This window comes from Carlito syrichta, unplaced genomic scaffold (assembly GCF_000164805.1).
Source record: "Carlito syrichta isolate Samal-C Ts95f unplaced genomic scaffold, Tarsius_syrichta-2.0.1 Scaffold307659, whole genome shotgun sequence".
Classification (NCBI taxonomy): Eukaryota; Metazoa; Chordata; class Mammalia; order Primates; family Tarsiidae; genus Carlito; species Carlito syrichta.
The window spans coordinates 140,697-164,617 of NW_007251755.1; the positions used below are offsets into that span (position 1 = coordinate 140,697).

At 37.4% G+C, this 23,921-nt stretch overlaps 1 protein-coding gene across 1 annotated transcript in view; it reads left to right on the forward strand.

Annotated features, from left to right (window-relative positions):
- The window catches only part of EDIL3 (EGF like repeats and discoidin domains 3), a 243,264-nt gene that overhangs the window by 91,100 nt on the left and 128,243 nt on the right, over positions 1-23,921 (forward strand). The window lies entirely within an intron of this gene.

Genomic DNA, 23,921 nt, shown 5'->3' on the forward strand with positions numbered 1-23,921 from the left:
GCCACTGCACTCCAGTCTGGATGACAGAGTGAGACTCCAACTCAAAAAAAAAAAAGAAAGTCATATATAAGAGACTCTGGGCAGTCTAACAATGTACAACTTTTCTGTGTTGGAGCATTCATTATTAATTTCCCTTGCCCTTAATTCTTTTATTTATATTCACTCCTGCAAATGAAACCTTTGAGTACTTTGCTTAAACTTAATTGTAATGAGCACAGTATTCCCCTAATCTTTCAGGTGTATGACACGCATGCAACAATTAGTATTCAGTTTCACTTTCTTCCTTGTCTTGATGAAATAAAAATTGAAATTACCATTTTAAATTTATGTGCTCAGCGTGCAATTACTGATAACAACACCATGCTCATAATTGGTTCTAGATTTAAATGGTTCATATAGTAAATGCAGTTAAAGAAGACATTTGTTTTCTTTTTCAATATTTCTGACCTTTATTTCTTTATCTAGATTTTGTCCAACTATTAATTAACCGCCATATTAAACATGAGTTCATCAACATCCTAGAATATCAGTTTCTCTTTCTGAAAAAATTTTCATTTTGTTTTTTAATATCTGAATTGTCTTTGGTGTATGTATGTTTTCTTTCTAGAATGAGGATATATTGAATTTCCAGCCATTATTTTATTACTCATTCAACATGCAGTTATCAAATGAAAGTGTACTCTGCACTCTGCCTTCTACTAGGCACTAAAAAGAAGACAGTCTATGCCTTCAGGGCGCTCTGAATCTAGGAAATAGGAAAGTAAACACAGTAAACATAACAATAAGACGTATATGACTTGGTCTTACGCGGTCTGCTAACTATTCTATTTGAATCATTTTATTTTATTACATTCAAACAGCCTATTTTTAGTATGACTTTTATTAGGACCAAACTACATTAGCATAATATCTATAGAATGCATAAGGGAAATTTCTAATACACTGTTACATAGCTATATCATTGTGTGCTAATATATTTCATGGGTATGATATAGTATAATACTATGGCAGTGTCATACTTTTTTTTTGAAAGTTAATTTACCAGTCATTGTTTTACCTCTAATATTTAATCACTGAGAAAGATAGATTTTGAGCTCAGTTTTTAAAATAATTTATTACACTTTTAGAAAATGCAGCAATGATCTTAATATGTTCCTTTTCTACATACCACAGAATTTGTGAGAGGAAAGATATTAGCAGTTACTTCTCAAACTTAAAATGCATAGTAACCATAAGTCACTAGATAAAAATATAAACTTCTAAGTTGTTCCACAAACCCATGCAGGTCATCCTCAGACTGCACTGTAAACACATCTCCTCTGCTCTAATGTGGGATTTGTACTGCTTGAGTTACAGTTAAATGATAAATGAATAAAATGAAAACCACTTTTGCTTGGTGATCTGGGCAATTTGTTGTTGGAACTGCAAGTAGCAATGGTCATAGACTGGAGGAAGAGGAGAGAACAGTGAAGAAAATTAGGACGAATGGTGAGAATTGGTGACCCGTGAAATTCTCTGAACTGGAGGGAAGCAGAGCTGGTCTTGATGCCCTCTGAAGACACACAACTTTGCCAGCAATTCACGAGTGGACGTTACCCATTCATCAGTTATAAAACAGTTAATGTTTCTCCATTCTTCTATATTACAAAATGTAAAATATTCTAAAGCAAAACCATCTGACTCCTTCATTTTGAAGAAAATAATAGTTAATGTAGAATACATGAGCTCAAAAGAGAGTGAGTTGAGCACAAGTTATGTTACAAATTTCTGTGTTATAAACTCCTTACATGGATTTTTTAAATTCTTTTAACAGTGCAATTGAGAAAGCTATGTTAAAAAAACCAGACTAATCATCTATTTCATTTCAAAAGTTTATGTATAATGTATATGAAACTTTTTTGGTACTGAGAGACATCTAGAACTTTTTCAGAACAAAAATCATTTTTAAAATGAATTTAAGAAGTTGATATTTTATTTTCATTCTCAGGTTGTTTTCTAGTTACAGAACCTGAAATTACATGAAATCTAACTCATCCCTACTATTTCTTTATTCAAGCGGAAAATATTTTAGCTAGTTTATTTTTTTCTGACAGACTACATTTCCAGATATATTTTCATCCATACTAAGCTTCTCTCTAAGACTAGTTATATCTGTACATTTATTTATTACTCTTTCTAATGATCTTTTTTAAAACTATGATCCTGGATGGAAAACTATAATTTTTATGTGTTTATCAGAAGTGAATGTTGTTATAACATAAATGTGTGTTGCCATTTTAATTAAAAACAAAAACAAAAACAAAAATGACTGATGCTTCTGTCCTAAAAAATAATTTATTTGATCTCAAATTATTTGGTTGCTTGGCACATTTACACTGATATTAGCACATGCTGCTTGCTTATTCTCTTTAAAGGATGCATTTGAGATCTTAACTCTATGTTCTGTGAGCTACAGGACCTGTGATTGACCATATAGGTATCTCCTTGTCTTTAAAAGGAGCTATATTCGGACTCTCTTCTCTTTCTCTTCTCTTTCCCCTAGCTGCTTCCTCCAACTTTGAGCACCCAGGTCCTCATGAACTTGGGTTACTGGCTCTTCCTCTCATTAGTCTGGCTTGTTCTGCAGCTGTGCTGTGGCACAAACACTGCATGGCTCATCTGGCACCCACTTTCCGTCTTCTCTCAATTTGGCGTGTCATCCCCTGCTCTTTTCAATAATTCTTGAAAGCCCTGCCTTTTATCTCCAGAGACAGAAGTACTCACACTTCCTTTTTTTTTTTTCCACTCAGCCAACTATATATTTCCGTCAGGCAGTTCAAATATTCTTATGGTCATTGTTGGCTTTCCCTTCTCCTGAACTGTAAGCATCTGGAGAGTAGTAATCACTCTTGATTTAAGTCTATTTCCATAGTACCTTGAATAAAGACTACGTGAAACAGATATCCACAATTGGCTGGTAGAAGAATAGGGAATTAGGGAATATTGAATAAAACCAGGAGAAAGAGATAGAGATTTTTTTGGTGGTGTGGTTTTTGTTTGTTTGTTTTCACATGGCAATTATTCTGCACCGCATGGTACTGAGAATGCCGGGAAAACTCCGTTCATCCTCTGGGATCAGCTACTACCTACTACTTCCATATGAATTGTGCCAACTAAGCACCATCCCATGGGTGCCACATGTGGTATCTCTATATGGAGAATGTCTCCCCCATCTGGGGCATAGGAACCACACTTCCTGTACTTCACTCCATAATCCCTGCAAACCATACTTATAGACAACATTGCATGGACAGGGGTGATATTTATTTATAACATGTTTGCCAGGAAGGTTACTAGTTAGACCTTGTGCGCTAAGCATCAAAACTTGCTACCTCCTATACAATTTACATTTCTTTTCCTGAAATATTAAAAAATAAATGTTTGATTTAGCTTCTTGCACATTTATACAAATTTGTTATAATCATACAACCATAAGAAAATAGAAACTTGCTTTTATCATGAAAAAAATTCAAATTCAAAGAGTGAGACGCTTTAGACAGCACTGTTGTTATTGTAAACTTATCCTCCCTAAGATTTATTTATTTTAGAAAAAAATGCTTTTAAATGCTGTTTTCTTTATAGCTTTTAAAATTTGTAATTTTTATCCTTGCAAAAGACATATAGACCACACTTTCCCGTTACTCATAAAATATAGAATATGAAGAGTTATAGAAAATTATTTTATCACAGTATTTAGCATCTATTAATAAGAGCTTAGTAAATTCTTAGTAGAGAATTCAGTTAATCACTCTTAGATATAAGACCTTTTTGTTATATTTGCTATTCATTTTGGTCATGAGGAAAACGTTTCTTACCAGATCTTAGAATTTACAAAGCTTGAGATTTTTTTTTTCTTCAAATCATTATTTTTTATTATGGTTTTGTGGGGTACAGTTAAGGGTTAGGTGTACAATTACGTTTCATTCAGGCACCCTATTGATAAGAGGTGTTTCCCCATCCCCAAACAGATATTTGCTACTGTTAATCCCATCTCCCCCCCCCCATAGTTTCCCAGTACTGTCAGTCATTTTCTTATAGTATTACATTGGATGTTCAAGGTCCATTATATGAGTGAGAACACATGATACTCGGATCTTTGTTTCTGTGAGAGGTCACTCAGTATTATAGACTCTAGTTCCATCCAGGTTGCTGCAAAATTCATGATTTTGTTCTTTTTTATGGCTGTGTAGTATTCCATCGTGTATATGTACCATATTTTTTTAATCCAGTCCTCTTTTGATGGGCAGCATGGTTGTTTCCAGGTTCTTGCTATTGTGAACAACGCTGCGATAAACAGACGTGAGATATCTTTTTTATAGAGTGATTTGAGTTCTTCAGGGTATATTCCCAGTAGGGGGATTGCGGGGTCATATGGGAGGTTGATATTTAGAGCTTTTAGAAATGTCACACTGCTTTCCACAGAGGTTGCACTAGTTTACACTCCCACCAACAGTGTAGAAGTGTTCCCTTTTCGCCACACCCTCTTCAGCAGCTGTTATTTTTTGAGTTGTTGATAATTGCCATTCTGACTGGAGTTAGGTGGTATCTCAGTGTGGTTTTGATTTGCATCTTCCTGATAATTAGTGAGGTTGAACATTCTTCATGTGTTTTTTGACTGCTTGGATGTCCTCTTTTGTGAAGTGTCTGTTCCTATCTTTTGCCCATTTTATAATGGGGTTGTTTGTTTTTTTCTTTTCAGCACATTTGAGTTCCTTGTAGATCCAGGATGTTAAGCCTTTGTCAGACCTGGTGTTGGCAAATACTTTTTCCCAGTCTGTAGGCTGTCTTCCTACTCTCTTGATGGTTTCTTTGGCCTTGCAGAAGCTTGTCAGTTTAATCCCATGCACAAAGGTTAACTCCAAATGGATCAGAGACCTAAATGTAAAACCTCAAACCATAAGACCCTTAGAAAAGGAAGGAAATACCCTCATGGAAATCGGAACTGGCATCCAATTCCTGAACAAAGCTTGAGATTTTAAATACCTTGTTGTTCTGTTGGTTTCCATCGTTTCATGAGTATTGCCAGAGCTACTTTTTGTTGTTGATAGTTTATGGTACTGGCAGAGTGAAGTGGAGAAAATCTGAATTGACTGAAAATAGAAACTTGCTTTTATCATGAAAAAAATTCAAAACTGAGAAGCTCTGGTTTTACAGCTTTCCTCGGTCACATTCATGGCAATTGACTCTGGCTCTCTCTTCCTGTCTCTTCACGTGACCAGCCAGGCAGTTCCTGGACCGTATATCCCAATTTTTGGCACTTAGGACTGAAGGAAATGGCTCTTTGTGTTCCTGTCATTTTTTTGAGATTCTTATTGCAACTCCTCTATTGCTAAATGCCCTCTTCAGTATTCCTCTGTAGATCTGAATCTGACTCAACCAAAGGCACTAACACTGCTTCTGAGACCTGCCTATGGGACATGTCCCATGTCATTAGTCACCTATCTCTCTAACGTAACCTTTAGTTCCCACGGCGCCTCACCAGTGCACCCTGCAGGGGCAAAGAAGCCTCACTGGCAGCCTGCCCTCCAGACTCTGGAGGTGAGATATTCAGAGGGGCAGGAGAGGGAGAGTCTGAGCTAAAGGTGTGATTGTCTCTTCATGTTTATCTTCTGGGAACTAGTGGGATTGCTATTTGGACAGGGCTGAAGGAATCCCTTATGTCCACAGCAGGCACTGAACAAATTTGTTCAGCCCCAGTGCCTCACTGAAAACCTCCTTGTGTGGAATATGTGACTGAGTACCAAGCACCTGGCCTGACTCTGAAAGCTTTATTTTCTTGAAGCAGCAATTAATTTGAAACCATTTCTATTTGGGGCAGTAGGTTGCTGTTCTTTAAAACTAAATGAATATAGTAAGAGTTAATTGTAGAAAATGTTATATATTCATTTACGCTTAGGTTAGAAATGAGTTTCATTGTCCATAGTATGGACTTTAAGATCTGACTACTAGCACTTTAGTGCTGTTTCAACTGCCTTCCAGGAACTAATTCCATCTAATGGTATTGTTAATATCCCCATTATTTAGTTGAGGAAATCTAGGCACATAAAGATTCGCAAGTTCTACAGAGTTTACTATACTAGTAAGTTGCAAAGTTGGGATTCAAACCCAGACAGCTGGTGTGAGAGGCTTCTCGAAGCCATGTGTAATCTCAGCACTAGCTTTTCTTTGACAACTACAATTCTTGGTAGTTCCCTTTTACTTTATTGGGGGTTGGCGGACGCTGGTAGTGGATTGGGGCAGTTTCAGATTTTCCTTAGACTTTGTAAAGTAACTGTCCTATAACATGTGTATTTGTTCATAAACAAGCAGATCACTTCTAAGTCTGGGGCAATGATTCTTACACTTTAACTACATAATAATTACCTAGAGAGCTTTTAAAACATGGTTTCCCTTCCTTAGAGTTTCAGAATGAGTGGGTAGGTCAGAGTTGAAACAAAGACCACAAAAGGACCTGACACCCCAGATGAATTTTGATATTGGTGATCCAAGAAAATAAGAGTAATCAGTACCTTATGGTACTCACAGTCTAGCAAGAGAAACATACTTCACTTTGAATATGTCCCTTTCATTATCAGAAGCAACTTAATTAAATAAATTAAGATGTTGGAGAATAGTATATTGCTCTTCGAAATGGGACAGCAGTGTGAAATATTTAAAGTAATGGATAGCATAAGACATCACTGGCCTATATTAGTGTCATGCTTAGGTGCAATCCACATTCCTCTATGAACTAAAATGGTAATTCCTAATTGTTTCCAAAGGATATTTGCCTGTACCACAAGGCCTTCAATAATTAACTTATAATTAAACAGTAAAAGGTTTGTAAAAATATCTATATCCCCAGAAGATCAGGCTTTGAATGTTTTATTGTAAGATTTTTCAGCTGGGTCTTGGGAGTCTTTAAAGAAGAAATACTTATTTTCTATGGAACCAGAGTACAATGAAAACATGAAAAAGCCATCTACATTTTAATTATTAAAGGTGAGTTAGCATATTCAACATCTTGATGATGATATTAAGGGAAGTTTTTCCAGACAGAGGGAATACAGTAAATAAAGTCAAGTGGAGATGAAGAAAGCAAAACATACATCAAAGACAGGTCTTCTTATACTGAAGAGTCTGGTATCTGTAAGAGTAATTGAAGGATGAAAAATTGGAAACATAAGGAGCTGCCAATGTTAGACCAAGGTATCATTTGAGGGTTATGGAAGAGTCTTGACAATGTCAGAACGGGAGTTTAGAAGATGCTATATCGGTGGTCTGTGTTATGAGACCCCAACACAGTGCATAGCGCTGAGGAGGCATTCAGTGAAATTTCTCTGAATAAGTGTTGAATTGTGCTTTAGAGAGATGGGGACCCAGGAGTAGGGACACCGCTAGGAGTCTGTTACAGGTAGCTGCCCAAAAGATGTCAGGAGGGCCTGGATGAGATGATAGCTGTTGAAGTCAAAATAAAGGATAAAATGGTAAGAAAGCTTGAGGGTACAGCACTGACAACTGATTGGATTGTGTGTTAGGGGAGGGGAGAAGAAAAAAATGCAAAAAAAAAAAAATTAAATACAGTTCCAGGGCTTTGAGCTTGAGCATGGTGATGGTACCATTAGAAATCAGGAGAAGCAGCCGGGCTCGGTGGCTCAGCCTGTAATCTCACACCTTTGAGAGGCTGAGGTGAGTGGATTGCCTGAACCTGCGGGCTCGAGACCTGCCTGGGCAACGAGACCTCATCTCGACAATAAATCAAAAATCAGCCGGGCATGGTAGCGCATGCCTGTAGTTCCAGCTACTTGGAAGGCTGAGGCAGAAGGATCGCCGGAGCCCAGCAGGTCGAGGCTGCGGTGGCCGGGAGCAGCCACTGCACTCCAGTCTGGGCAACTGAGTGAGACTCCAACTCAAAAAAAAAAAGAAAAAGAAATCAGGAGAAGCAGTTGGTCTGTCTGTTTTTTGATGAACCTGGAGAAAATCCTGATAAAGGTATCCAGCATGAAGCTAGCAAAGGAAATGTGCTGTTTTGTGTAGAGAGTAGAAGTGGATTAATTGGACGCTACCACGTGATGATTCTACTTACAAGCCATTGGCCATTTGTGAGTCTGCTGGCCCCATCTAATGGAATGGGAAGTTAGGAGGTATCTACTTAGTGCTGAAAGAGATATTTGAGAAAACACGTGAGAACTCCAAAATAAAGTTTAATTTTCTTCTTGTTTCTATTTCCACCAAAATTGTTACTAAGACAGGAGCTTGCCCAAGAGCTGCATTGTGTAGGACCCTAGGGTAGAGATTAACTGAACTTTGAGCTTCTGAATAAACAGATTCATTCTCCTGTAATGTCTTTTTCAGAACATTTCATTTTTATATCAAATGTTGGTAACATTTTCTCCACGTATTTGTTTTTAATGTTGTTGCTGCTGCTATTTTCCTAAGAATTGATATATTTAATTAAAATAGCAGCTATTTCATCCTCGCATTAGTGTACTCAGCATAAATTGCTTTATTTTGTTATGATTTTGGCTCTTGAAAAAATAATTAAGGTCTCCTATTTTCCCCCACAAACAGGCTTTCAAATTTATTGCTTCTATTATATATTTAATGCTTCAATCACTTTGAAACATTGCTTCTCTGCGTTCATAATACATGGGCTATATTTTCATCTCTCAGATTTTAAAAAACTATGTTCAATTCAGATCTCCTTAGTTTATTACTATCATTAGTGCTGTTAAGAGATAAAGTATTGGATTTTAGAAGTAAGTGTAAATTTTTTTTAATCTTAGTTTTCCTAGCAAGAGTCCAACCTAAGCTGATATTTTTACCTAATGGCAACTCTCAAGGAGCTCTTAAACTGAAATGTGATTATCTCACAGAACTCCTCCCAAAAAAGACATTTTTCATCTAATTGCCAATAAATCTTAGCTTTGCTTTTCTTAAGAGCATTGACCTAGATTTGGAAATGTGTATATAAGCTTTGAAAGATAGTACATTATTTAATTTTTTTTTAGAATTGTTTTTCTGAGTGCCAAACCTATAGTAGATGAACTAACATTTATTGAACAGCTACTATATTCGAGAGCTATTTGGGCAGTATACAAGTTTTCTATGCACATGTTTATTTGAATAGATAAACTTTTCAAGTTATTTTATACAGAAACTTTCTAATTCATTCTGTGTGCATTTGAGAGAGGAAAAGCTGTTGGACTTAATGCAATGAACAATTATGCTCTGGGAGGTGTGGAGAAGGTACCCTGTGAGTTTCAGCCACATGGGACTTCTCGTGGGAATTTCCTTCTTTTTTTTTCTGGCTTAGAAAAAGTATCTTCCAAAGTGACCCCCGACTCCATTTAAATTAATAAATTTATCATTCATTCAATATATTCATTGAGTATTTCCCATGTGCCAATTTTGCTGCCAGATGCCACTTCCTTAGGGATGCCTTCCCTAGCCACCCCGCCCCCCTCCAACTAGATTCAGTTCTCCTAGAATATTCTTTTAACTTCTTGTTCTCTTCTTCCATAGCACTTATCACAACTTATAACTCAAGACTATCTGGGAGATATTTTAGTTAATAAACTGCATGAGGGCAGGAATACTGCCTGTTGGCTCACTGCGTATTATCACCAATCTCAATGACTAAACCTTTCATAAATAAGAAGATATGTTGTCATAATTCTTGTGATATTCCCAAGACCAAGAACAGTTTTTATTTGCTCAGTAAATATATATGAATGAATTAATACATTGTGTAGAGATAAGTAAGCCACATTACTTGTTCTCTGGGTCTTTGAATTTAGTGAGTGAAGCACTGGATAGTTCTTGGAATGAGAACTGTACCAAGGGGGCTTTGATGATGAGTTTATTTCCTCTTCTTTCAGGGAGGTGGGGGGGCGGGGTGATGGTCTTGAGGATCATGGATTTGCCCTTATTTTGGCATCTGGGCTGCCAGATTAGCTCATGCTCCATTTGCAATCATCAGCTGATCTAGAAGGTGGAAACTCAATTTTGCTCTGCTGACTCCAGCCATAAACACCCTGGAGGTGTTTTCCAAATTTTTAGAGACTCACTTCCTGTTTTTTTGTAGGAGGAAAAAGTCACATTTTTCTGCATTGGCTACTGTCTCAGGACAATAGTCAGAATTACAACTGGGAAATTAAGTTGTGGTGACCTTGTGGGAATTTGTGAATGCAAGAGTAATAAATGTGTGTTTTAATTTGGTAAGAGGAGAAAACTACTGAAGATTTGAAAACAGAGACATGATCCAAGAATGAAGAAAACCTATAGCTCAGTTTCCCCCCAAAACAATCAAGTGTAATTTACTTTCCCTAATTGTGAATGTTCTAACACCATAATTGTATTTTGTTAGTAGAGAATTTACATTATTTTTAAAAAATCATTATAAAACTTAGAATTTAGTCTCTATAATACTGAAATGTAACTATGTGAAACATATAAGTTGCTTCATTCACTCTTCATAAAATTAACTGTAACACTGGTGGTACAGATGTAATTCTTATGTGAATAAATCTAGTCAGTGGTGAGAATGAGGTAGCCTTTGATCATTAAGAATAATTTGTTTTCTAAATTTAGGTCACACTAATGAAATTGTAAAAAACGAAAGAATGATATTTTCTCATTGGGAAATAATTCATTCTTCAAGGTTAGAAAATGTAAAATCAAATTATATTATGCTAACTATTTAGGGATGTTGAAACAAAACTTTATTAAAGAATCCAGGAGTTTTAAGAATATTTCCTAGCTGTTTCAGTAAAATTATTTTTAAATGATGAGACAGACCCTGTATTCTTCCTTATAAATATCAAATAATTGAGTTTTTTGCTATATAGAATTGTTTGAAACTTTTTTTTAAGTGTAAGATATGTCTACTTTATTAAGAAATCATGTTTTGTAGTTTTCTCTTTGTGCATTCTTCTTTTTTCCTTGTAAAGGAGAGAGAGCCCACCAAGTTGGGGAAACTTCCCATCACCTTCCCTTTTGCTTGGTCTAACAAAAGATCAGAATTGTCCAATCTATGACTCAGGGTTCATACAAAGAACAAATGAAATACAATATCATATATATAAAAGAACTTTTTTGTTTTGCTTTCTCATTCATTTTTTTCTAATTTTTTTTATTTTAAAGATGTGGGGTACAATTCAGGGTTAGGTATATAGATGTTCACTATACAAGTACCCTTGTTGATGATGTATGCCCCCCTCCCTTGGCAGATTCCCACTACTGCCAATCCTTTTCTTATAGTATACTGATTGTTCAAGATCCGCTTATGAGTGAGTGCATGTGATACTCAGTTCTTTGTTTCTGTGATACATCACTCAGTATTATAGACACTAAGTCTATCCAGGTTGTGTGAAGTTCATAATTTTGTCCTTCTTTGTGGCTGCATAATATTCCATCGTGTATATGTTCCACGCTTTTTTAAATCCAGTCCAGTTTTGATGGGCAATACAGTTGGTTCCATGTTCTTGCTATTGTGAAAAATGCTGCAATAAACATATGTGTGCAGGTATCTTTTTCATAGAGTGATTTGAGTTCTTCTGAGTATATTCCCAGTAGGGGAATTACGGGGTCATATGGAAGGTCAATTTTTAGATCTTTGAGGAATCGCCACACTGTTTTCTACAGAGGCTGTACTAGTTTACACTCCCACCAGCAGTGTAGAAGTGCTTTTTGTTTTTGTTTTTTGTTTTTTGCTTTCTTGAGTCAGAGTCTCACTCGTCACCTAAGCTGGAGTGCAGTAACATGATCAGAGCTCACAACAACCTTGATCTCCTGGGCTCAGGTGATCCTTCAGCCTCATCTTCCCCAAGTAGCTAGGACTACAGGAGGGAGCTGTGTTGCCCAAGCTGGTCTGGAATCCCTGGTCGTAATCCTTCCAGCTTGGATTCCCAAAGTACCAGGATTATAGTCTTATAGTAATGAGCCACTGGGTAGGCCTTACACGAACACTTTGAGTAGTAAAAGTTAATGAAAGGGAATCTAAAAGGGCCGGATTCTTGTGAATTTAAAAATAATTTAGTTATCTTTGTTAGTCATCTTTTTTCTATATGTGTAAAATATATAGAGAAACTGACCTTCCCTCTTCCCTGAAAAAGAATGGTCGTAACAATCATTAAGTGCTTGAAGAGAGCCTCTTAGGAATATTGTATGGGTGAGGAAATTCTGGTTTACAAGAGTTCAGAAACCTGCCTAAGGGTATGATAGCTAGGACCATAGGCTAGCCAGGCTACAAGCTGGCTTTCCAGCAGACAAACCCTTTGCTCTTAGCCAGCATGATCAATGTCTGCTGTCCCATGATCAAGTGGTCGAGAAAGGCAACTTTGGCTCTCGGTGGTCATATTTTTGCTGATCATCACCTAGAAAAGAGGGGCTTCTTTACACTCCATAAAGACAGCCCAGAATTCCCAGTTCTAGGCTTTTGCTTCTCATCTCTCCAGCATTCTCATAGCACCACCATCATCCCTAACACCTAAGATGAGAAGCTCAAAACTCAGCAAGTCCAGTCCCAATTGTCAATATGTGGTGAACAACTCTGACTTCAGATTTCAAGATCTAGTCGCTCATAAAGTTATTCAAAATACTAAAATAGTTTAGGCTATTTCAGTATTTCATATTTTATTAAAAATAAGTAGATATGTATGTGCAGTACCCATATGCCCATGGAATTACAATGGAAACTACAAGTTAAGCCCTGCTGTAAGAAGCATATAAGCAGGTGAAAGGGTTAAAAGATATAACTTCCCTCTTCTAGGGAAATTTCATTATAGATTGTCATGAATCTCTTTGTGTCAGGTGGCATTTTTAAGAGATTATAGAAGATTGCCTCTATGGGTCTGATTTTGGACATCATATATTTTCATGTCAGAAATTAGATGACTTGGTTAGCCCAGTAGAAAATATTCCCAGTAGCTACCATTATGTCTAGAGTAACAATTTAATAATAATGAGAGACAACCAAGTAATATTTAGTTTTTTTAATGTATACAAATTTTTTGAATCATACTTAAGTTCTCAAGAAAAATAATAAAACGAAAGCCCATTTTTTATTTTCAGAGCATATACACTTATATATTCCAAAGTGATAGTACAATTTAATTCCCGAAATGTATTTGTTTAATTTGATTTTGAAATGCAGGTGTAAGATGGTAGTTATTTAGATTAAAATGAAGCCCGAAGAACACAGAGAATGCAGACTGCTAAGTTATTCCTTGTTATATCTACTGCATGTGTGTTTGAGAGGAAACTACTTCTATTTTGCCCTCTTAGTTCTTTTGGGGGGCTATTCTTTCACATTCCACCATGCTAGAAAGCCATATCCTAGAAAATTTGCTACCTTTTGCACTAGAGCATATGTTTGCTTTGCAGACTTATTCTACCTTCAGTGTATAAAAATGAACTCATCACAGTATTCTATTTCCCAAACGTAGCTTTTAACTTTTTATTATGTGATATTTGTTTCCGTCTCCATGTTTAATTGATCCCAAGTAAGCATTTAAAATATCAGGACCCATGCTGCCACTACCAATAATATTTTCATACCTGGAAAGCAATAGAGTGTTGTCACACCAAAACATGGAGACTGTTCTGTTGACATCGTTACTTGTGTGCTAAAATAATAGACTGAGTGAAGGAAAAGCAGGGGCCACAGAAGATGGTGCACTACATTCTCATGTCCCTGCTAAGCCTTCCAGGATAATGGCGTGAACATTGGAGAATTCTGTTTGGGCTGGGACCTTACTAAGGGTGGTGGGCATGTCTTTGTATTCTTTCCATCTGAGGCATTCAGCACTGTACTCAGTCACACTGACTCCGATGTCCACTCAGGGAGGCAAGAGCAGAGAAGAGCCTTCGTGCAGACCCCACAATGAGAGCCCTCCTGCACACCCAACCCAGCTCTGAGAGCAAGGTGTTCCTTCCCTGATTGATCCAGGGACCCTCATTGCCACCTCAGTCACCAGTGGGTTTGTTTCTGTGCTGCCCTTGCACCAGATCTTGCTTCATTGCTGTCTGCAGATGGGCAGCCGTCTGGCTCTTCCTTGTTGGACACATTCCTACTATTCAGGATGTCTTCAGGATGCTCTGCTCTCACATCCCCCCATTCCCTTGAGAGCCAGTGAATACCCACCCTGCTTGGAGGAGAGACTCCTGGGTCTCAGCGTAAGTCTATATGTTGCTATCCAATCCCATGACACTGTGTTGACAGCCATATTCGCTCCTGCTCATTTAGTGTTAAGCTGTTCAGACGTCATCACTATAAATAGCAATGTGAGTCATATGTGATCACTCAGGTCCACTTCTTCTGTGCATGTTCTAAATAAAAGATGTTATTTTAAATAGTTTTTAATTAATAAACTCTTTGCAATTTTGCAAAGCTCTTATTTCTCTATTTGTTTTATTTATTTGGGCAGAACAGGTGCTTCTGTACCTCCATGTACTCTTTACAATTTTGCGACCACTTTTACTTCTCTATTATTTTATGTCTGAATGGAACATGTTTGATGACTCTTGCATTTGCTTCTGGCCTTTCTACTTCATATCCCCAGAGTCATAGCCTATACCAGGAGGTTGAACCCCAGACAGCCCTTCCCCACTCAGAGCCCACCACTGCCCCAGGCTCCTGTGTCAAGGGTATTTTTTCCCTTTTGGTAGCACTCTGATTTGTTTGTTTGTTTGTTTGTTTGTTTAAGAAACATTTATTAGCAGGGTGACCTTATCTTCATAGTTTCTGGTGTAATTTTTATTGGGGTTAGCATTTCTACTCATGTGCTGACATCGTTTTCTCTCTCTTTAAAAAAAAATTTTAGATATTTTTGTTTAATTTCAATAGCTTCAGTGGTTACAAGTCCTTTTTGCTTACATAGATGCATTGTATAGTGGTGAAAAAAAATCTGAGCTTTAAATGTACCCACCTGTGCACATTGTACCTGGTAGGTGATATTTTATCCCTCCATTCCTTCCTACCTTTCCTGTTTTGAGTGTTCAATGTCCATTATAGCATTCTGTATGCCTTTGCAGATCCTTAGTTTATCTTCTTTTTTTATTTCACTTGTTTCTTCTCCAACATTCCCTCTCTGTTCTTCAGGGTACGTAGAGAAAACAGATATTTTTCTCTCTTTTCCTCCTTTTTCTTTCCTTGTATCTCTTTTATGAATCTGTTCATGTTGACAGGATTTTAATAAACAGTAATTCCTTTAATTTTTGCACTAGCAGTATGAGGTAACCAGGAAAAAGAGAAGACATATCCAACATTCAGAGCATATGGTCTAAATCCTATACCTCAGCGAATTCTAGAATTCTAGACTACCCTTCATCTCACTTAATGCACAGTGGAAGTCTTTAAAGCAAAATCACCACATTTCAGTTCATTGTGGAGTGTGTGGCATGAATGATGGGCACCTGCAGAAAATCTACAAGGGTAGGTCCCAGGAAAGGAAGTGAGAAGACTATGATGAGCCCTTCAGAAACAGGTGAAAGTTGGAAGAAACAGTCACACCCAGCCAGGCCTCCTGGAAAAGCCAGTGACTTTCACCTGGTGGTGCACTGCCTCTGCTCAGTGGGGGGGGTGTTCCAGTGGAGGTTTTACCAGGTGCAGGGAGTCCTGCAGAGACTGAGACTCCTGTTTATGCACATGTGAGCTTCCCCCCTGTGTCTCCAAAGAGGACAGCTGAGCCAACTGAACACATGCCAGTTTTAACCAGCCTTCAAGACAGGGAGCCTTGTGTAGGAACTCTTATCTGGAGTTTCCAAACTGGTGTTCGGTTAGTTGATAAAAACTGATAAAAAGAAAGAGGCACTGAAGTCCCATGTCATATTTCTTGAATAAAGCACACAAACAAATGCATTATGGAAGTTTCAATTTTTACTTATTTGCTTAAACACACTGGTGAAGTTATTCACATGTAGATATTAATCATTTTTCTCAATATTATGGACTTTTCAGTAACATGCCTTGAAGTTTTTCACAAAGCTTTTTCAAGCCAGGCTCGGTGGCTCAGCCTATAATCCAAGGACTTTGGAAGGCTGAGGCGAGTGGATTGCCTGAGCCCACGGATTCGAGACCAGCCCAGGCAACTTGGTGAGACCTTGTCTCTACAATAATAAAAACGTTAGCCAGGCATGGTAGTATGCATCTGTAGTTCCGGTTTCTTGGAAGGTTGAGGCAGAAGGATCGCCGGTGCTTAGCAGGTCAATGCTGGGGTGGCCGTGAGCGTGCCACTGTGCTCCAGCCTGGGCGATGGAGTGACATTCCAACTCAAAAAAAAAAAAAAAAAAAGAAGTTTTCTCATGCTTTCATAGAGAAATAGATCCTTCTCCTTTCCAGTCACACTGAATCAATTGTTTTATTAAAATATATGAGCATAACAAGAACAATTAGAAGAGCATGTTGGAGAGCAAACACAAACTTAGTCAGTGTGCAGGTCAGCTACAGGACAGGAGAGGGCCTGGTGGGGAATAGCCCCACAAGCCGAGTGTGTGGGGCTGCAAGCATGTGTCACGGTGACCATACAGTTGGTTAGTCAGGTTGCTGGTGACATGTATGTTGTCTAAGAGAGTCTCTAAGCCACTAGGACTGGTCCTATCTGAATGATGTTCTAGGTGTTGCTTTCTGAGTTACTCTGTTCATCTTGAAACATTCCCCCACCTCCCTCCTAAGGCAGGTTTCTGATGCCTTCCACCACCCCAGCCACCAGAGAATGTGTTAAAGATGAATTCAATTCAATAGTTTCTATTAATAAGATAATGGGAAAGAACAAGAGCCTACCAATTCCCTGTAACCGCTTTTGTTGTTGTTGTTGTTTTGATGTTCTTGTTTGTTTGTTTCTGGTTGGGTCTTGCTCTGTCACCAAGTCTGAAGTGTAGTGGCATGATCACGGCTCACTGTAGCCTCGACCTTCTGGACTGGAATTACAGGTGCATGCCACCACGTCTGGCTAATTTTTAATTTTTTGTAGGTCGCTAATCACTACAATTACTGCAGATGCTACAGGCTGCAGGCTCAATCTCACAAGACTTCCCCCACCTCTGACATTAACTACAGCTAGTATGATGACACTATGCTCTGACTAACTGGCTATGTGTTGGCTTCCCACGACCTCCTCCTTGGTTTCCATGAATCTGCTAAGATGCCTCACAGAACTCCAGCAAGCATTTAAGTTTATTAGTTAATTAAAAGGAATTTTTACAAAGGATACAAAAAAAGAGATGCATAGGGTAAGATACTGGGTAGGGAATGGGGGGAGCTCTCTAGCCCTCTCTGGTGTGACACCTTCCGGGAACCTCCATGTGGGAGCTCTCTGAATCCTTCCTTTTGGGGTTTTTTGGGAGGCTCTTTTACATAGGCCCAATGTCCAGCAATGAGCAGGAGCATGGGGCGGAAAGTCCCATCCTCTAACCACAGGGTTGGCTCCCCTGGCAACCACCCCATCCTGGAGGTCATCAGGGAGCCATCAAGAGTCACCTCATTAGAGCAAAAGAGTTTCCCATCACCCAAGTTCCACAGGTCTTAGAAGCTCTGTGTTCAACACTCTTATTTCTCAGGAAATTTGAAATCTACCTATGACTTTACCCATTGCTAAAGTAGTCTAATTTCTGCAGGCATGAAGTCAGCTTGACTACAGTGTGCCGAGAAAGTTTTAATCAAAGAACTGAGAATTCACATTTGGGGAAGTGCAGGGAGACCTATAATCTTAAGAACTTCTAGGGTGTTCAATGACCATAGCAAAGATGCTGCTTACCCATTTCAACACAGAATCGCTGTCACTCAGGCTGGAGTTCAGTGGTGTGATCATAGCTCACTGCAGCCTCCAATTCCTGGGCTGGAGGGATCATCTCACCTCAGCCTCCTGAGTAGCTAAGATAGCAGGCAGTGCCCTGGCCTAAAGTTGGGTTTTGTTGCAGGCAACTTGATGGATACTTATGGGATGAAAGATTAAGCAATGTCTTTCTATTTTAATAAATTTATACAAACCATAAAAGAAAGATTTTAGGTGCTCTTATGTCAGGAATTGATGTTACAAACAAAATATTAAAACAAAAGATTTTCCTGGTTCCCCTGTCCACATGGGTATTAGGAGCACTGTCTTGGGAATTATGGGCAAAGATCAAATATAACTTTCTTGTTGATATCACAAATTGGAATACTTAAATGAGGTTGATGGTGAACAATATTGTGGATAAAAAATTATATTTATAAATGTAAAAGTTTAGGTAAAATAATTATCTGGAAATCTCAAATAAATATCCAAACACATATTTCCAGGTCCTTGGTGTTTGAAAACAGAAAAAAAGATGTAGTTGAATGCATGGAACTTGCATCACTATCTACGGTAGAATGTTTAGAACATAAAATAAAATCTTCTATGTTAAGGCAAAAATGTGATGAGTCATGACAATTTATAATATTAGGTGTTCTAATTTTCTCAAATTATACATTTTATAATAGTCATATGAAAAGTAATAGTTTTAATTTAATAAAGGACATCTCTGATGTTCAAGTGAAGTACTCATTTTCTGAAATTGAAAGGGTCTACATTTTGGTCTTTTCTCTCCTTATACAATGTACTCTTGTAGTCTAGCATGAATATGTACATGTCTCATATACAATAAGAGCAAATTGACTCATGTTATATTTTTAGCAATTCTAATGACAGAAGATATGCCCATCTCATTCTGCCTTGCAGATTCTTTTATTGCTTAATCTATCATCTGACACCTTTATTATTTATATAGTAGCCTACAGCCCTCACCATTAAGAAAAGAAAAAAATAGCACTTCAATAATCTTATTCACTAGCACTCAATAGTCAGTTTAAACAAATTGTCTGACTTTTGTATATAATATGAAAACTTAATATGTTTTCCAATGCATAATTATTGCTATGGAATACCATTATTATATAGGTACTATGTATCTATATAGTAGTCTAATGTAATATCTGATCTTTAAATCTACAATTTTTATACAGCAACTTGCAAGCTGTTGCTTGTGTGTGTGTCTCAATAATCACAAAGTCAATGGACCCAAAGTGTTTGATTATAAAGTGGTTTTCCCAGGAATAAGTTCTGAATCAGGAGACTATTTTTCTTTCTAATTGATATTCAGTTGACAATGATTTCTTGAGTTTTTTGAAAAAGGAATCTTTTTGTTGTTCACTACCTAAGTATTAAAACATTTTAAAAATGAGTGACTTTTTATTAAAATAAAATAAAACATAATCCCTTTTTGCAAACCATCTTTGCTTTTATTGTATGTTTGAAGGGACACCAGCTCCCAGTCATATGTACACTTGACAGCATTGCCTAACGTATATTCCAACTTCTGGTAACAAATTTGAGGGATAGAAAAACAATTAGCTATTTTTTAATACTAATTGCTTATTTAAACCTTTGTCTAAATTATCACTGTAAATTATTTAAGTGTGTTAGTATATAATAAGCATGTTGAAATGCTTATGCACTGTGTTTTATACTAGAGAACAAGTCTCAGGAAATAGTTTCCTAGATAACTGTACAATTACCTAGAATGACCTTATGTAAGTCACTTTCCTTGAGAATAGAGGAGTTAATGAGAGCAATCAGTGATTTCTTCTCTCCTGAAGGCCAGCACCTGCTTAAGATTACAGGTCTTTATTTCAAGGCCATTATTATCATTGGGCTGAGCAAGGCATCATCCCATTTAGTGTTAAATTGCTGCCAATTTCCTGCCTTCAATTCCTGTATGAGGCCAACCTAGTGGTTGACATGTCCCTTCCATTCCACCTTCCCTGTTTATTGAAAGGGACTTAGTGGTAAGTACAGGATAGTGAATCTGAATGTGTGTTTTTTAATATACACACACAGTATTCTGTGTATTTCATTCTGTTCTTTTTTTTCCACACATTTTATTTTATGTTTTTTAGATAGCCATGTGTACCTCCAGTTCGTCATTTTGATTCTGCTTGTTGTGCGAGAGCACATGCACACAAGCTTGCACATGCTCATTTTCTATTTCGGTTCTCTGCTCCTCTGAGGATACCCACCTAAGCTGTTCTCCATTGCTAATGTCAACAACTTTACAATAAACGTGTATGCATTTCCCCTTGAGCATTTATGTATAAGTTTTTCAAGAGAAAATACCCAGAAATAGCGTTGCTTAATTTTGCTGACAAGTAGCAGAGGGAAGTGACAATGCCAGCTTATACTCCACCACCAGCATCGGATATGTCACCAGTACTTGATAGCATCTGACATTTTTGCTTTGCTATTCTGTTGGCTACAAATTGTTATCTTATCCAGTCCACTTTGAATGGGCAGCAAGGTTAGTTCTATGTTTCTGCTATTATAAATAGTGCTACAGTAAACATGCATGTGCAGGCATCTTTTTTGTAGAATGATTTGAATTCCTCTGGGTATATTTCCAGATGGGGGATTGCTGGGTCATATGGACAGTCAATTACTAGTTCTTTTAAAAATCGCCACAGTGTTTTCCACAGAGGTTGTACCAGTTTACACTTTTACCAATAGTGTAGAAGCATTTCCTTTCCTCCACATCCTCACCAGCATCTGTTGTTTTTTGATTTATTAATGATGGCATTCTTACTGGAGTTAGGTGGTATCTCAGTGTGGTTTTGATTTACATTTCTCTGATGATTAGTGAGGCTGGTCATTTTTCATGTATCTATTGGCTATTCTTCTGAGAAGTGTCTATTTATGTCTTTTGTCCATTTTTTCATAGGGTTGTTTGTTTTTTGTTTGTTTTTCCTTTTGACTTGAGTTCCTTGTAGATTCTGGATGTAAGGCCTTGGTCAAATATACAGTGAGCAAATCTTTTTTCCCATTCTGTGAGTTCTCTCCCCACTCTCTTGATTTTTTGTTTATTTGTTTGTTTTTGTTTGTTTGTCGCTTTCAAAAGTTTTTCAGTTTGATGAGGTCCCACTTGTCTATTTTTTCTTTTAGGTGTATGCTTTTGGTGTTATGATCAAGAATTGGTCACTTATTCCAATGTTCAGAGCATATCCCCTGCATTTTCTTCAGCCAGTTTTCCAAACACCATTTGCTCAATAGGATCTCTTCTTCCTAGTGGTTGTTCTTGATGGCTGTCAAAGATAAGTTGGTTGAGAAATTAAGATTTTATTTCCAGACTCTGTATTCTGTTCCACTGGTCTAAATGCTTGTTATTGTACCAAAATGTGGTACATATACCTGATAGAGTATTACACGACCATAAAGGACAAAATTACCGACTCCACAGATGAATTTAGAGTCTATCATACTCAGTGATCTATCACAGAAACAAAGAACTGAATACCATGTCCTCACTCATAAGTGGGTTCTGAATATTTATCACAATACTATAAGCAGTAGCAGAACACTGCCAGGGGAGGGAGGCGTGGGCACATAACATAAATAAGGGTACTTTATCCTAAACCAGGGGAAGTGAAGGCCAGTGGGAGGCTCAAACTTTACCTGTACATGGACCTTTATGTACCTAATCCTGACTTGTACCCCACATCTTTAAAATAAAATAAAGGGAAAAAAATTGCTGTCTTCCCTTTTGATTTTCATTCCTTTGCTTCATTTTCTATTATTGTGTGTGTTTGTAATTTGTAAAAGGAAGGAAGAAAAGAAGGAAGGAAGGAAGGAAGGAAGGAAGGAAGGAAGGAAGGAAGGAAGGAAGGGAGGAAGGAAGGGAGGAAGGAAGGGAGGGAAAGAATGAGAGAGAAAGAGAAAGAAAGAAAAGAAAAAAAAGAAAAGAAAAAAGTATGTGTGTCTCAGGTCAGTAGTTCTCAACTGAAAATACAGTTCACATATCCCTCTCTCATAATCTTTCTAAACTGCCTTTGTCATTTTCATTGTATAGTACTGATGCCACAAGCAGTGGTGAGTAAAACTGCTAGTGTTTAGCACAAATTGTGGCACTAAACTGTACTAGTCATCACTGAACTTATCTTACACATAGGACTAAATAGAGACGACTATTCCTTTCATTTAAGAATGTCCTTGATGAAGCAGTAATGATAACTAATTTTATTAAAATCCAATCCTTGTTAAGTGTTTAGCATTCTTTGTGATGAAAAGGGAATTATCCATGAAGCACTTTTGCTGAGTACTGAAGTGTGACCACTGCAGGAAAAGCCATTGTAATATTGTGTGAGTTTCAAGGTAAAACAGCCCCCCTGCCTCCCCCCCACTTTTTTTTTTTTTTTTTTTTTTTGGTATCATGTTTACTTCAAAGAACAATTGAGAAAAACTGTAGCTATTTATATCTGGATATTAGGCGGAGACTTTCTTGAAAATGAACAAAGTAATCCTACTACATAAAGGAGGACAGCTGACAGTATGTTTTGCTAGTGATAAAAGAATTTTCAAGTGAAAATTAGAACTTTGGAAAACTTGTAACTATCGATGTGACCTTGATAGCTTCCAATACCTAAGAACTTTTTTGATGAAATGAGTGATGATATTAATTAATGAACTCTTTGATATTATTTCATTAACTATGTCATCAGTTAGAGAGTCTGTATAGTTCAGTGAGCCAATATCTTGCAAATAACCAATGCATTGTGTTTTAAAGTCATGCATGAGTAAAAGATTCGTTCAAAGTGCAATACAGACCAATGGATTTATTCAAAACAAATATGAGAAGTTCATTGGTAGATTTCAGATACCACCACAGCAACTAAAATCTAAGAAACTATTTTTGTTAAAATTTAAGAAACAAATTTTACAAGTTTTGGTGTGAAATCAAAGAAGAATACCCACAATTAGCTGGAAAAGTCATTAGTATCCCGTCCTTTCCTAGGTACTCATTTGTATGTAGTTAGATTTTCTTCATATACCGCAACCAAGCAATATGTTGCAATAGACTGAATACAGGAACCAAGAGAGAAACTGTCTTCTCTTAAACTAGATTTTAAAGAGATTTTCAAAAATATAAAATTACCCGTCCTCTCTGTAAACTTCTGTTTGTTTTGGGACAATATAATTATTTTTATAAACTTGTAGTCTTTTATAGTGACATGTAACTGGTTTATTATTGTTATTTTATTTTATTTTATTTTTTATTTTTTTGAGTTGGAGTCTCACTTGGTAGCCCAGACTGGAGTGTAGTGGCCCCTCCCGGCCACCGCAGCCTTGACCTGCCGGGCTCCGGTGATCCTTCCGCCTCAGCCTTCGAGTAGCCGGAATTACAGGCACGTGCTACCACGCCCGGCTGATTTTTGATTTATTGTAGAAATGAGGTCTCGCCAAGTTGTCCAGAAAGGTCTCGAACCCGCGGGCTCAGGCAATCCACTCACCTCAGCCTCCCAAGGTGCGGGATTACAGGTTGAGCCACCGAGCCCAGTGATTATTGTTATTTTAAATAACTATCCTTTGAAATTTGTCACTTTTAATGTCTAATACAATAAACATTTGATTTATATAACTCATAATGGCACGTGAATATGTGTGTGTGTGTGTGTGTGTGTCTGTGTGTGTGTGTGTGTATGTGTCTGTGTGTGTCTGTGTGTGTGTGTGTGTGTGTGTGTGTGTGTGTGTGTGTGTGTGTTTGCTCTTTGGGGCTTTTAATAATTTTTTTAAGAGGCTAAAGGAGTCCTGAGACCAAAATGTTTGAGAACTAGTGTATTAAATAATAAGTGCATTTTTATTTTTAACATTGCAAATATCTTCCCCCAGATTGTCACCTTACTATGAACTTTACCTTTGATGCTCTTGGTGAATAAAAATGTTTATTTTTTAAACATTGTTGGTAGTGTGCAATAATGTACTGTCCTGTTGCTAATGTCTTAACTATCTTTCCACATCGTTATGCTGAATCTCTCTTCCTCCAATCCCTCCATTCTTTTCTCATTCCCTTCATCTCTTCCTTCTTCCATCCCTCATTCGTGTTCTTTTGTTTTACAA